The sequence below is a fragment of the Rhynchophorus ferrugineus genome, unplaced genomic scaffold (assembly GCF_030347505.1).
Source record: "Rhynchophorus ferrugineus isolate W39M unplaced genomic scaffold, kcgeb_rfMv2 rfM1, whole genome shotgun sequence".
Classification (NCBI taxonomy): Eukaryota; Metazoa; Arthropoda; class Insecta; order Coleoptera; family Curculionidae; genus Rhynchophorus; species Rhynchophorus ferrugineus.
In genome coordinates, this window is record NW_027472580.1 from 85770786 (window position 1) to 85786304 (window position 15519).

General features: G+C 32.4%; 1 protein-coding gene across 1 annotated transcript in view; it reads right to left on the minus strand.

The window, feature by feature from the left end:
- The window catches only part of RhoGEF3 (Rho guanine nucleotide exchange factor 3), a 421983-nt gene that overhangs the window by 213983 nt on the left and 192481 nt on the right, over positions 1–15519 (minus strand). The window lies entirely within an intron of this gene.

Consider the following 15519-nt stretch of genomic DNA (forward strand, 5'->3'; position numbering starts at 1 on the left):
CCCCTTAAACCTAATAAAAAAGTCCAAGCTCATCAATTATTTCTTTACGATAATGTCGAATATCGCTTTTTAGAAATAACTTTTATCGTGAAATCCATCTGTTGCTAGAATTGTGGCAGTAGGTTATAAACAATCATGACTAATACGTTAGAATAAAAATAATTTACAACAGAAAAAAAAAACAATTGAAATTCAGTATCATACATAATACTTAGGTAACCATTTGTTTCTACATTTTCTTGTTGGAAATCTTATGTAAGACAACCTGTACTTCAGACTTGAGTGGTTGAATAAAAGAAACCGCATCAGTTCGTTCTTACGCATCTCGGTACTTTAAAAAGAATGTTTACCAGCGCCTTAGAGGCGAAAGGCTTTGTCTTGTTTTCCCGGGTTAAGAAAGTTGAATTAATGCGGTCGATGGAGGTCGCCCGTTGCATCCTCCACCTCTGATGCAAATGAGCTTTTGACGAGGGAATACCCACGGGACAGCTCCACGGAGTTGCGCGCTGAAATTACCATAGATTTAGTTCTTCGTCTGGTTTCTATCTGGTTTTATTTTTCTGCTTTAGCATTTTAGGTAGGTGTTGCGTTGTTATTTAATGCCAACGTCATCCTTTCATTTTGGTAAAATAACATTTTATATTTTCCTTATTTACGGATATTTCCTTATTTTCTAAAATGTCTTTCTATATTCATTTGACGAATAAATATTGGCTACGGGAATAAAATCCTGGCCACTATCAATCAACATTTATTTGCACTCGTTTTTCTACAATGGATTTAAAAGCTGATCGGACGATTTTTATATAGATTGTGAACTGGTTTTGAGTTATATTTAAACCGACTTCAGAAAAGGAGAAGATTCTATGTTTGACTGTATATATATTTTTTATGTATGTTCATCGATTTCTCCCTCAATTATGGATCGATTTTCAAACTTCTTTCTTTATTCGAAAGAGTGCACTTGCGAGGGTGTTCGATTGGAAGCAAGTCAGGCTCTGCTGGGGGAATCCGGAGAAATCGAGGAAAACCCTCAAATTTCAAAAGCACGTACAAAATTTTCACATATATTTTTATCTAAAATAATCAAATATTTCGGTATAATATTGCTGCTGAACTGATATGACGGAACTGACAGTGAAGTCGTTCAGTGCAGAAACCATTAGGTTTTCTTTTTAACTATATTTACTCTAACTATATCATATGAGAAGTAGTAGAAATATTGCGGGCAACCTCTTTCTTTGTTTTAAGGGTTAGAGTGCTCAGCTCTCATGCGGAGGTTGCAAGTTCGATTCCCGACAGAGGCTATAACTTTTTGCTGTTCTTCTAGTTTGGTTAGAATTTATCAAATCATATTGGCTAGGCAGCGGACCCCGAGACCTGAAGCGTTCCTTATTTTCAATCATTGTTTCTTTATTCCGATTTTTGCTGATACGGGCTGCACTTTTACTTGACCTACCCATTGTAATACTTAATAAAATAACTGCGTTTGAAGTTTGAAGTCGGTGCCCTAACTACTTTACACTTACAAGATACATCTAATGTGTTACTCGTACCGACTTCAAAGTTATCAGTCGGTAGTAGTTAAAATAACATCGTAAATAGATAAATAGGTATAGAGGTATTAAGCTAAATTGTGTTTACATAGTAGAATCTAAAATACGAGTAGTAGATGGGTTAAATAAGGTTTTTGATTATTTTTATTTAGTTATTATAAGGATTATTATCTACATATTCTATATTAAAACTTTTTTTTGTATTAAAAATATTAATTTAATTATTTACCTTTTAGTGAGTCCCTTATTTATTTTTTGAAGTCGGTTCAATTTTTTTGTTTAGTAATTTGTATTACTTATTTGTATATAATTTGTATTAGTAAGATTGATATCTTAACAAGAACAGCCAAAGAAGCTGCCCAGAGTGACCAAAACCAAATATTGCTATAAAAAAAGGATCAAGAAATCAGACGAGTGTATGCCAATGTATAATTCAAACGATAAGATGATTTAACGATTAAGAAAAGTATGACCATATAAAGTTACATTTTACATTATCAGTAGAGACACCAAATTTTTATTATTTCTTAATGAATGAATTAGTTCACATCAACGAGTATAGCATATATATTGTATGTTATCAAATTCATTGCAAACGATCTCCGCCTGTGAGGAATTAATAATCCACAGATGTTGGGTAATCGGCTATAAACCAACGTATAATAAATCATGGGACGTAAAAAATCCCTTTTTCGGAGAACGACGGCAATTTTTATATGCTTAGCCGTGAACTTTAATAAGCAGACGACCCAATTTTCATCAGGATTTCCCATCACCCTTTTCTATTTCGGCAATATCGAAACGTACCGTCGACCGAATCCACTAAATACGTTAGGGTTTTCGCCTTTTCAAGGAAGCCTTTTGAAAACTGAGCAGTAACAGCTGCAGACTGTGGCAATTATGATCTGTGATAAGCGGAGAATAAGAAGAGTTGCGAAAGATAAACAACTCTTTGCTGGGAGTTTAACGACGTTGGTTATCCAATATACATGATATTTCAAACTTTATATATAGCATATATTTTTGATATTCACACATTGTTAGACTATGAAAGCTACTGTGGTTTGTTTCGCTTGAATCTTCTGTTTTCCTGTGCATCTCCAGTAGCTGTATTGCTTCCACGTTATTCTGCGAAGATCCGTAAAGCCAAATCCTGGATAACTTTGTAATTTTTTTTGTGGTTAGAGTAAAATTATTCGTTGATTATTTAGCGATAAGTAGTTTTTTTCTTATTTACTCCACTATTCAATCTTCAAAAGAGTAGCTGTCATATTTTTTCCTATCAGTAAATCTATTTACTTAAAGCAATCTAATCATTTTATGTAATATCTCACCATTACATATAGCTTACCAATAACATTAAATAATACTATCACTCCATCTGGCAACAACGCAAAATATCTCGGAATGAATCTTGATGCAAAACTTCGCTGGAAGGAATATACAAAGAAGAAAAGAAAAGAACTGGAGTTGAGATATAAGAAAATCTATCAGCTAATTGGAAGAAAATCACAATTATCAGTACATAATAAATTGCTATTATATAAGTAAATACTGAAACCTATATGGACATAGACTTCAAGCAATCTAATAATTTTATGTAATATCTCACCATTGCATATAGCTCACCAATGACATTAAATAATACGCTAAATATCTCGGAATGAATCTTGATGCAAAACTTCGCTGGAAGGACCATATAAAGAAGAAAAGAAAAGAACTGGAATTGAAATATAGGAAAATGTATTAAGAAAAATAAACAATAAATATATAAAGGAAAATTTTAAAAGAAAGTCACAATTATCAGTACATCATAAATTGCTATTATATAAGCAAATACTGAAACCTATATGGACATACGGAGTTCAATTATGGGGATGTTCTGCAAAGAGTAACATAAACAAAATAGATATTTGTCAGAACAAAGTCCTGAGAGGTATTGTGAGTGCACCCAGATACTTCAGGACTGTCTATCAACATCGAGACCATCAGATACCCACAATTAGCTAAGAAATCAAGATAACTAGAAGAGACTAGTAACAATGTAATAGCTGTTGTGTTAATGGAATTCTTAAAATTGAAAATAGATTAATTGATGTTTATGTTATGAGTCTGAAAAATCTGTTTGTGAAAACATAAGTATCTTGTAAACAGAGCACAAACGATTCTCGCTATTCTGGAAATTTTTAATATATATTAGGATGATATTTTCACATATGTCGTGTTTTCCTTTTACAGCTGAATGTTTATTCTGATACAACGGACACATTAATTTAGTTATTTGTAGGGCATAATACACAAAAATGTTAGGCCTCTTGTTGTTTTTCTTGAGTATGACCTTTAAAGGTGCTAAATTTCAAACCTCTCGCTGATCCTGTTTTCCTCAAAAAGGAAGACAGAATTTTCATTAAGTTGATTAATATATGGCACCAGGGCTTTGCAGTCACAGTGCTTCCATAAATGTTAGCTTTGTGGAGCTCCTGCCAAACCAGTATTGCTCAAATAAGTATTGAGTTCTGCTGTCACTTTTTCCGCGACAGTTTTATGTTGTCTGGGCCCATGTTCGTCGGTCTCTATCAATTAACTTTGGGTTTCGATCAAACTGTGACATATTACATTGAAATATAAATTATAAAACTTGACCTGCAAACTGAGTCATATATGGGCGTCGTATTGCTTATGCAAACATAGATATATTATATTGCAAGGTATTTTCATATTGTTATTATTCATATTATTTTGTCTATCCTCTGTATTTCGTAACTTGACAAAATATGTTGAAGTTTGTTTAAGAAATGAAGAAATCTTTAGAATGAATCGATATAAAATATAATACTAATTTGAGTTCAGCTGATGACTAATTTTAAGCTATCCAAAGTTATTGAAAAGTCTATATCAATAAGAGCAGTAAGATAAATAACGGCAAAAATAATTGTTCTTATATTAAGAACATAAAATGACAATAAAATAAATAACAAAAATGAGCTACTAGGTTCTGAAAAACTGTCAGAAAAATTTTCTACGAAGGAATCTCATAAATTACAGGGAGCTAAGTTTTGTGTGTTTAACAGTGTTATTGCTTTGAGCGCTTGCGTTTCACAGAGAGTTCGTACTATTGTTAGCAGTTTATTTAGTTTTATAGAAACATTGATCTTTCTTCATATTTGTTTTTGCTTTATTGTTGGTGAATAGAATAACCATTGTGCACCACCTTGAAACTTTGTGAAATTCAAAAATTAAGCTAAAATATTACTTAATCATACTTGGTTTAAAATAAAATGATGAACTACTGATTCTGATACTGCGTGTACCTAAAATGCTAGACCAAATATATTAAGCAGCACTATTATAAAACTTCCTGGTGTTGAATTGTAATGATCTTTTTCTTGTTTGTACATTATATTCCTTCTCTCTTTGAAAGGGTTCTTTTTTATTATATTTTTCAATCTCAATTCAGTATCAGTATTCGAACATAAGATGATTTTAATGACAAATATTTTGTTTGATAATTATAAAATTATCAAGGCAATTAAGAAATAACAATTTGAAGCTGTGATTAAAGTAATTTAGATTGACAAAATATGCTTTTAATATGTGATTTCTATTTCTATAATTCTCCAACTTCTGTCCTTACTTCACATTTTAATTAATCGCAATGAAAGTGAAACTCTTATCATATATTTTCGATTTCTAATTTACTAAAAAAATCAAAACCGAAGTTAATGAATAGAAATATATATTAAAATTCGATAAAACGTGCCACCTGAATGATGGAAACCAATACTTTTAGCTATAAACAATATCTTCAAAAATAATAAGGTAATGCATTTTCGCAAGAAGTTTTAAATTTACGAAAAATTTTCAAAACTACACTTTGTTAGTGTAGATTGGTATTCTTTATTCGTGCTCTTATTTCTTTTGGATCAATATAACTTGTTTTATACGGAAAAGTCAACTTGGTGTATACATTTATGTAACTTTTAATATATTTTAATACATATATCAAATCTTACCAAAGCCGTACACAATATTATTAAGATCGCATCATTCCTATAGTTGTTATAATACAGATACTAATTAGTTAAAATATCATTAGTAATGAAATTATGAATTGTTGAAAAAATAAAATAAATATCCTTGAGAAATAATCATATAAAACACAGTTTTAATGTATAGAATCTTCTTACTCCAAACGGAAGTTATATTTTCGGAAGTTATAACTTTTTCTCATTTTCAAGTAATTTATTCATGTTTTTTCATAAAAACCTTTTATTTTTCGAGTTTAAAAATGCATGGAGCTATAATAGATCTCTCTTTAAACAATTGTAAGCACAAATTCATTGCTTTTGAATTAATCCAACAATTTTTAAATGCGTGGAAATGGTTGAATTATCAACATTTAATGGTGGCCTCGAATTCTTCATTTACATGCTTTTGTGGTCAATTCTCTGCAATTTATTCTCTGCAATATCACCATCTTTCAGGAACTGAAACGAATTTTTTCAAATTGTAGCAGAATTTATGAAATTAAAATGGAGTAAGACCTTTTATAAAACCTATGTTTTTAAAAAAGAATCTTCTAAATTAATGTCTCATTTTAAGAAAAATATAAAATTATCTGAACTAGAAAAAGATAATTAAACAAAGCCAATATTATATAAACAATGAGCAAGACTTAAAAATATACCTTCACCTTTTCATTTAATTAATACATTATTATGGTTCAATGGAAAGCGATATTTGTGAAAAAGACCTTCAGTGATAAAAACCTTCATTAACTGGGACAAAGGAAAATATTCAAAATTATGTATTAATTATCAATACGATCTAAATGTTGGCAGAGCGACTGGGTGTATTACTTCGGCAGAACAATGGCATAGCATTTATTTTAGGCAAGTTAATAATAGCGCGAACATAATTGAAGAGGTTTATAATTGATACAGCCAGAATCAGTTGTTAGGTTCATTAATAGAATAATTCCATCGATTATACATTTCGCTAGATACAGTCTATGTTTGTAACATTGATATTTAAATGATAAAAGCAGATTGAAGATATTAAATTTCTTAAATCTTTTTTTGCCAGTACAGTGATCATCTATAAAATATATAATCCAGAGAAAATTGTGAAGAAAATTAAGATACTAAATAGGTATGTAATCAAATCGCGGGCAAAATTAATCTTTTTAGGGTTGTCCTCGAAGAGATTTTAGAGACAGAGGTCCGGGAGCTAAATCAAGCGGATATAGTGGTTGCTAATAATATGAGTTGAATTTTCGTCAAACAGTTATCGGGCCAAAATTTCCTGTTAAATTTAAATTTCATAAAAATAATTATTTAGAAACACAGTATTGTGACGATTATGATTAGTTTTATATTATAAATAAACGGGCAGATATAAATATTGGTTGGGAAAACTGAAGAGACTGAGGAAGTCGTTTGTTTTTTGAACTGAAAACAATTAATATCATAATTTATTGAGTCACAAAATAATGCATAGTCTCTTCAAAAATCAATTTTACCTTTATGTCGAACGTTTGCTATAGCTTTCACAACAGACTTTAGTTTCAGCGATCAATTACGTATCAGAACGAAGGCTTATTGAATTAAGTGCTATTTGTTAGAAAGGAGAGTTTTCAGTTTTTTCAGTTACAAAATACTTTATTACCAAAAAAATATAGTTTTTCAGTCCCCAACAAATGGATATTGCCACGAAATTTCGCTACTGTCCACCAAATTAAATTATATTATCAATTAAAGGTTTTAAAAGGTTTCGAAAGAAAACGAGAGAGGTATTAGGGCGTAAATTCATCAACAATATCATTGGGACAAAGTCGTATTATAAAATATCAGAGCTACAGAGCAGAAAGTGAGACAAATAGAGGAATGTGTTACTTCAGAAAAGCTTCTTAGTAAAGACAATGAGCTTTTGCGAATATCGAAATCAGAGAAAAATAGGAGAACAATTAATATCATAATTGATTGTCCCTAAAAATAATGTATAGTCTCTTCAAAAATTAATTTTACCTTTATGTCACTTTAGTTGCAGCAATCAAATGCGCACCAGAACGAAGACTTATTGAATTAAGTGCTCTTGAACCGAAAGAAGGTTCCGAAAGGAAACGGGATAGGTACTAGGGCGTAAACTCAACAACAATAGCATTGGGACAGAGAACAAAGTCGTATTATAAAATATCAGAGCCGCGGAGCAGAAAGTGAGACGAATAGACGCTAAATCTACTTACCACTAAATACACCACCATATCCAGGCGTAAAATTACACGTTATTCCAGAATATTGCGCGTGATCCCCCCGGCCATACTCGGGAGGATTTGAACTTTTCTATTAACGATATTAATTCAGCCGAAAATGTTTCTCGAGAGGCTCTCTCTCCAGCCGGGCTTAGTTCACCGTTTTAAGTTAGTGATTCTGGCATGTCTATTAATAGAGATAGTTTCATGTGTTGTTTGCGAGTTTATCCGTTTTTGTTTATTCATTTACCTACGAGTTAATCAATCCATCGAGCTCACTTTATATGGACTTTATAATGGGAATGTGTCTAGTATAAAATAATTCGTTTCATATGTTATAAGATTTAGGTCATCCGTAATTTATGGACCTGCTTGTTTTGGATTGATAAATATTTAATATAATAATATTTGGGTATATTTGATGTGATAATTAATCATAACGAATATCTAATAGCTGGCGCTATTATATATCAGTTATTTATTAAAATTAGTTTATTTTAGACTAATTGGAGCAAACCTCAGGCTATTCTGTTCTGTCGTAAGAGGAAGTTCCCTATCCACTGACACCAGAAGATATCATACCTCGGTCTTTAGTTCTACTGTAGGTTCCACTGATCAACCCAAATTCAGCACGCTAATTGCAAAGGCAATGGCCTGTATAACCTACTATTTCCACTCCTCTGGATAAAAAGCAAACTCACAATCCCTAGAAAGCGACTCTGTACAAAATGCAGGTCCGTCCAGTATACTTCTACGGTATACAGGCGTCGTACAGATACGTCTCCGGGAAACAACTTAATTACTCCAAAGAAGAAAAGGAGAAGACAGAAAAAAGAAGCTCGCTAGTCACTTAATGTCCTATGGTTCATGAGGAAACCATCCCGTTCGTGAAAAGCTTACGAACATGCTCAGTGTGAGGTTGTCCCTAGGCGCCTTAGAACACGATAACAATCTAACCAAATCCCTACCCATCCGTAAACCCTGGTAGTTAAACCAAGTACGACAATCCCAGTCGTAACCCAGGGTCTCTGTCGCCGGCAAAACCTTTCTGTCCTGCACCCGAAACGACATCAACACAAAATCGTTTGGCTCCCGCTGGTCATCTTGGTAAAAGAAAGAAAAAACGTTTATTTTAAACGGGAAACTTATACAGTCCATAATTTCATATTAGAAATAAAAGCTTCTTTTCGCAATCTTTGCAGATTGTATCTTCAGAGCGGAATATTTCTAAAGAACATCCCCTTAAGAGATACTTCAATATTTATATTATTTTTGGGGGATATAGCTGTTATAACCTTTAAGAGTATTTTTCAAAATTAAATTATTTTTGTATAGCTGTGTTAGTGTCGCAGCATTTCAAACACGAAACATTAAACGAGTTATTATTGAAGTTCTACTATGAACCTTCTCCACACATTCTTTTATAATATCAGCTCTGTTACAGTTTAGTTTGATATAATAAAAAAAAAGTATGGAGATGGCTCACACCAAATGTCAAAAAGTAAATCGGGCTCGCTAGTAATTTTATATATTATGATAATCAAAAAATATAATGTTTATAATATCACAGCTTCAAAAGTGATAAAAAATTAGATCACAATTCTATCGTATCATTATCATGGCAGCACATATCTTTCGCAACTTATAAGAAATTAATGAAGGTTTCTTTTGAAGTGATGAAGATAAATGAAATGTTCTATTTTTAATATGAAATTATGAATAATTATTTAATACAACAAGTTAAAAATGACTTAACTTTATTGTAAATATAAATTATCACTTAAAAAACATTAATATTATATATAGTTTTGATTTACCTAGTCTATGTTATATAGTTTATGTTATACTATAATAGTTACTGGTTTAATATTAATCTTCTCAAATTTTTCATTGTGAGAACAGTATAATCAATTAAATATCTACTTTCGTGAATAAATTGTGTGAGCGGTATACATTAGTATCATGACCGAGATATTTTCATTATGATCGATTATGTGGTAGGAACAAAAAAAGTAGAACTTTGTTAGGTGTTGGTTCAAGAATAATTTTAATAATAAAAAAGTTTATTATTCGATTACTTTTATTAATAATCTGTTCCTTATTAGAACTAAACTTAATAGAACCAATTCCTTTATCAAGAATATAGTCAGTTTATTGAGAAAAAAGATAAGTTGACGTCGGATTGACAATCGCCTATCCATCGCAAAAGTGGATTCAAAGCTTTCAAGATTCCCTAGCCATTAACTGTTAGAATTACTACTAATTTATTCTTGTAAGAACGGCGTTAGTATGCGGATTTCTGACATAACTGTTCAGGGAGCAGGGCCATCAAATGTGGATTTCAGTAGCTTAGCTGTTCAGTCATATAACAATTGAACATTTCAAATTTCTCCAAATCCAAATCTTGGAAAACCACTCGCTATAGGTTGTACCATGAACATGTGGGTAAAGGTACTAAAATTCCAAAAATCATCAATATAAAACTGGAGGATCGAAGGTACAATCAATAGCTTTAATACCTATCATTTTACTAAAACTATAAGCGTCTCAGTCGGAACTACCACGTACATCGCTTTGGTTGCTTCCTTAAGAGAGACTGATACTAATTGTTCCAAATAATGGTATGTTTATGGCAAACGGTGAGATGGGATGACTGAAATCTAGAAATAAAAGCTTCGTATCGATGCTTATTTAGTTAAAGCAGCAAGACCAAGCAGGATGTTCACACACCAAAAGCCAATAGCATTCAAGGTAGTGAGAAGTAGAACAAGAGAAAGAAATACATGAAGGTGGCAGACGAGATTCTGCCGAAATGTCGTCAAAATATCAAAGTTTCTTTATTTATATATTTTATACATATAATGCGATTTGTAGCTTATCATTTTCGTTAGGTGGTAAAAACATTATATAAGTATTCTCCTAGATATATTAGCTTGGAAAAATTGACGGCACAACAACGTATGAAAATTTATGAAATTTATGATTTTTAAATATATTTGATTCTGCTGCTTGTAGAGCGGCATTGGTGAATTTACAACGAGAATAATCCTAAACATATATTACTAGGTACTACTGCATTCTAAAATTGCCTGAGTTTATATTCTGGAAGTACCCTCGGTCATATTTTCTTTTAAAATAATGACAATTGAATTTGTTTTCTCAAAATACTCTGAATACATAAGCAATTGGAGTAATCGAAACGTTGTTAAATTAGATTTCTTCAATTTATTTTACTGTATTTTTTTTATTTTATTTTAAGGTCATCTGTCGACTCAAAACGTCGAAGCCGTTTTTTGAGTTTAAGGAAAGAATCAGTATGAAACTGTCTATACTGCATTATGATGGTATTAAAGAAGAGTTATATGCGTATAATACCGTCCTTTTAAGACAAATAGCTTCATGGTAACAAGTAGTAATATTTCAAAAATGTCTTGATGTTCTTTTTGGAAGTAATATATGTTATTATGGATCCATAGTGGAATTAATTGCATTCAAAAGAACTGATTTAATCAAAATATAAAAAAATATATGGATTGGAAGAGAATATCAGTTATCCCCACCTAAAATGTTGTTGTAGAAGGCCAGTTATAGGGCCGTTATATACTTATGTATTCCGATAGAAGTGATCTACTATTTTTCCAAAGTCTTAAGGTGTCGTAGATGTGTCAACATACTACAGGAACGATTACTAACACCGAGACTTTCAGGTACCGACTCTCACTCAGTAAATCAAGAAAATCACAAGGAGACCTGAGAAGAGACTCCATTCTCATGTCAATATCAAAGTAGTACAACTCTTACAATAAAGAATTTGAACACAAAAATATTATTATTAATTTGCACATGAACATTATTACTTATCGAACTAAGTAAAGATCGATGAAGGTTATATTTTAGTATATTATACTGACGCGTAAAACAAGTGATCGGTGAAATGTGTGATCTTTCAAATTTGGAAGCAAAACAAATCGTTGATGGTCGGTTAACGGAAGCATCTGTGATGAAACCAGCTGAATAGTTTAATGTTTCACTAGCGACAATATCCACGATAATGATGCACAAAACATGATAAAACATCATCGGCGAAGAAGGAATAATGGACGAAATTCAAAGTTAATTTACAGACCGACGAACATTAAAAATGATTATGGCCAAACCAGGCAAAAGTGACAGCAGATTTTAACAAACACTCGAGTCTCGACAAAAGCAGTATGACGCCCTGCAAAGCTAACAATCCTGGAACAGCTGGGGATCTTAAACCCTTTATAATAGAAGTGGTTTAAAAGTTTAAACACTTGATGACTGGAGGAATTTGGAATGGTCTATTGATGGTTTATATATGGAGCATCCCAGAAGTAGTTTATGATCCAGACTGCCTGCTTCCTACGATTAAGCATGGCGTGGGGCATCTTATTCACATCATTGACAGGATTACTGCGAATATATCTCGAAATTATCAATAATGCATTTGTTACTATGACTAGAATATTTCTGTTAAGTAGTGCTATAGTCCAAAATGATAATGTGCCCATACGCACAGCCAAAAAGGTTCAGTTTTGCTTTGATGAGCATCAGAATGTCATCAAACTATTATCTGGCCAGCACAATTGTCAGGCCTTGACATAACTGAACCATTGTGGAGAATATTAGAGCACAGTGAGGAGTAGATTTCTACCTGCAAAATCATTGAAGTAATTGGCAGATGTTTTTATGAAATAATGGGGTAACTTTTCTTTGGAAACTATTCTACTACTCTACGAATCTATACTGTGAATCACTGCAGCTGTTTATAAAGCAAGTAGTGACTCAACACTATTAATGTAACATCTTGTGTATAGGTCAGATGTAAAAACGAGTTGCAGATTGTTTTAATACATATTAATAATTATCTATTATATCTTTATAAATGATAATTTATTTCAAATAAAAAGTATTAAGTTTCAAACTTAACGTTAACCTGTATTGTCACATAAAATAGATTCTCTATAGAATATAAATATACTGTTTTGGTTCAGTGCACTATAAACAGTGTGATACAATTACATTAGATACAATCGGAAATAAGGTCACGGAAAAGACACATTGTCGTCGGAAACAGACACTGACCAGTACCAGATACATCAGCGAGCTCGACTAATTGATCTCTCCAAACATAAAACACTGAACACCACAATGCCGTCTCGCACGTTATCACGTCGCGTACACCGAACACCCCGATAGGAGAACGACGGTCGTTAAACTAAGATCGTCGCGGGAAAAACCGTAAAACCAACAAAACTACGGGAAAAAATTGTTTTACGACGCTTTAAAGTCGTATCGAAACCGATTCGAGTCGACTGAAACGATTCCATCGAGGACCCGTCGTCGGTCGGTGGGCCGCCGCCGGTTCGTATTTAGGCGACTTACGTGATGGAAATGCTTAAAAAGCAGCTACACGGACCGATCTCGTCGTAAGTGTGTAAAATTAGGACTCGACGGTAACGAATTAAAAGGGAAATTACTATGCGATTTGCGTTGTTAATTTTTAGCGCGCCCGTAGAAAGACATCATCGAACCCGCGGGTCGATGACGGGAAGGCGAAAGAGAACGAGTACGCGAAGAAGCTTGAACGTTTACGTGTTTTTTTTTTGGGAGGATACGTCGCCTAAATTGGTGTTACTCGAGAGAAAATATTATTAGTTATATATATACTATATTATTAATTAATTAATCAGCTATCAACTGCACCATATTGCAGTCCTCACATTGCAGTCATATTGCAGTATCGGCTTCATATGTGCCATTTTCAGATTGATGCTGATCTTTTCCAGTTTTTCGACATACTTTACTCTCCCGGAAGATACGTCGATTTTGTCGGATTATGTGTCAATTGTTAACTTCTTGGTAACACGCAAATTTTTTTCCATTTTTTTTTCACAATAACAAAAGCTTCACTCAAAATGCTATAATTCACAAACTAATGGTCCGACAACTAACAAATTTATACACGCATCGTTTTGGGCTAACTAAATAACGTATGGATTTAATTCTAGTAGTGCCATCTACGTGTCAAGCCGGGGACTTTTCAGTTGACCTGTTAAATAAAATATACCTACATTTCTAATGATTATAGTATTTTTAGACCGTAGGTCAATTCTTCTCAAAATCGGCGACTTTCTCCAAACTTCCAATTTTCCATTATACCTAGATCCCAAAAACTACTGATTGGAAATTTGTTTAGCTCTCCTGGCGATCTACAAAGAGCAGTCATGAATGTCACTCTAGACATTCAATCAGCCGCAGAAAAATCCACCAATCCAAATCCAAGAAGAGCTCGTGCCATACTAGATCCAGAGGATAAACGTGGGACACAGTGCGTAATTAGGCAAGTTAGTGACAGGGTGAAAGTTGCTAAAGAGGAGAAATGAGAATTATTCCTTCAAAGTCTAGGTAATCGCACAGCTCCTGGTGATCTCCGGCGCACCGCTAAAAGCATTATGGGGAATGTTTCAAACACAATCCCCCGCTAAAGGATAAATCCTTTACGGATTTCGCTTTAAACAATATGGAAAAAGCCAAATACCCCACTGAAAACTTGGAAAATCAAATGAAATGTATTCCTTTACTTGCTCTTCCACGGCAGATGCTAGTTGTCATCACTGACACAACAGCCTCTTTAAAGAGGAAAAACTTCGCCTCAGAACATCCAGGTCTCAATTAAACATCTTTCGTCAGAAAAGCTCCAGACTCAGATGGTATTACAGCAAATCGTCTGAACAACCTCACCAGCAATCAACTTTACGAGCTTGCAAATATCATAAACTCCATACAGAGGTTAAAATATTTCCCTAAAAATTAGAAACAGGCACACGTTGCTATTATTCTAGAGCAGAATACCAAGTCGGTAGTATTGCAAGGGGAAACAATGAAAAACTTTTGTTCATACATATTGAATGACGGTAATATTATTTACATTTAATGGTATACAGAATATAAAATTCTATATGTTCCCTTTTAGAATGATATTATTGGGTTAATATAATATTATTGTCAGTATTTTTTAATGAATTTTAAAAATATTTGGTTTAAATAATTTTTTTTTGATAGATATTTTTAAAATTTTCCCCTAACTGACTTCTTTTCTTGAAACTTGACTTGACTCCTGGTTATCAGTTATTATATACTTGAATTAGTTTTATAGCGTCTTTATAATTTTAATTATACCCAGCTGTATTATAAAATTATTATAACTTTCACACAACGTGCCTGTTACGTAAGTAACTACTTAATTGAATAATCTGCTCATTAACTCCTTTATTTTTTGTACATGAGTTAATTTTTCAACTATAGTGATTATACAGCATATAATATATATACCAATTACTAAATGTCCATTGTTCTATATTTTTCATTTTTTGCTTTTATCCATAAATGTAATAATACTGTAAAGCAGACTGCAAATACAGACGACGCAGAATTGGAAATGCCAAACCATTATATTTATGATGTTTTGTGCGGTGTTTTTAAATTAAAAGCCTTTTGTTTATGTGCGTGTACGTATTGGAACAATCGGCATTTGTTAGTTACCGTATTATTGTAATCGATAATTAACTATAATGTTGTTAAAAATATGACCTTTGATATTTGCTGATATGACTATATATAAGTAGAAATCTCTAGTATTATATATGGTGAAAATTAACAGAATTGTTTAAAAATTAAGGCCCTAAAGTA